This window comes from Tupaia chinensis, unplaced genomic scaffold (genome assembly GCF_000334495.1).
Source record: "Tupaia chinensis unplaced genomic scaffold, TupChi_1.0 Scaffold000212_1, whole genome shotgun sequence".
In the NCBI taxonomy this organism is placed as follows: Eukaryota; Metazoa; Chordata; class Mammalia; order Scandentia; family Tupaiidae; genus Tupaia; species Tupaia belangeri.
The window spans coordinates 1,572,038-1,573,248 of NW_006159687.1; the positions used below are offsets into that span (position 1 = coordinate 1,572,038).

Below are 1,211 nucleotides of genomic sequence, written 5' to 3' on the forward strand. Positions count from 1 at the left end.
GAGTGAAAAAGCCCCCCCCCCCCAGGGGGAATGGCCACACCGCAATCCCTTCTCCTCCATTCTCCTCTCGGGATCTTGGGCACACGTTCACATGCACCCGGCATGAGTTTAAGCCACCAGGTCTGGGACGGGAACCGTGGTCCACTACATGGGAGTCCAGCAACGTAGCCATTATGCCAACTGCTGGTCCCCAAAGTCTTCATTTTGAAAAGCAAAAATTATCTCTGTGCTCCCACGCTCTGGAATAGTGCTTTACACACAGTGACGTGCACACACCCCAAGCCCAAACTAGTGGCAAATGCAAAGTTCGCCGTCTATCCTGACTTACCTTTCCTGGTTTATTTTTTCTTTTCCTTTTTTTTTTTTCTCCCACTGTGCAACCCACTTCAGTGCCAGCAGCCCCCAGGCAGAAGCTGGGCAGTGGTTCGGGGCCAGCTTGCTCTGGCATGGGGTACTATGAGAGGCACATCCTCTGCCTGGACTCTTTCCTCCACCGGCCCCTTGTTAAACTGAGGAACTCTGGGGGTCGGTAGGTGGCATAGTGGTTAAGGTGCTAGACTCCCACATGGCTGACCGTGGTTTGAATCCCGGACCTGGCGGCTTGCCTTCTCACTTTCCCCCTACTCTGTCTGTGTGTCTCTCTCTGGTCAAATTGAATAATAATAAATAAAATAAAATAAAATGAACCATAAAAATAAATAAGTAAACTGAGGAACTCTAACTCAGTCAGAAGATCAACTCCAAGACTCTAGGCAAGCTGGAGTAACTGGGCTTTTCAGTCACTTTTAAAAAAGAATTATTTATTTATTTAATTCTATTTGTTATTATTATTATTTTTAATTTGACCACAGAGAGAGAGAGAGAGAAAGGGAAAGTAAGAAACCAAGCCACCAGGTCCGGAACTCAAACCGTGGTCGGCTATGTGGGAATCCAGTGCCTTTAACCACCATGCAACCTGCTGGTGCCTTGTTTTCTTCCTTAAAGAATTATATTTATTCAATTTGATTTATTATTATTATTAATTTGACCAGAAAGAGACAAAGAAGGAAAGTGAGATGGAAAGTAAGAAAGCAAGTCTCCTTTTCCTCTCTCTCTGCCAAGTACACATGCCCTATAGCAAAAAAAAAAAAAAAAAAAAAAGAGAAAAGAAGGAAAAGTAAAGAAAAGCAGAATGAAATAAATGACTTTGGCTGGACGTAGTTCTCACATTT

The 1,211-nt window shown here is 44.0% G+C and overlaps 1 non-coding gene across 1 annotated transcript; it reads right to left on the reverse strand.

Annotated features, from left to right (window-relative positions):
• Positions 1–370: 370 nt before the first annotated feature.
• LOC114007642 (small nucleolar RNA SNORA42/SNORA80 family) lies at positions 371–505 on the reverse strand. Its single transcript, XR_003549236.1, has one exon. It is a non-coding gene; the product is annotated as a small nucleolar RNA SNORA42/SNORA80 family (small nucleolar RNA).
• Between the last annotated feature and the right edge of the window lie 706 nt (positions 506–1,211).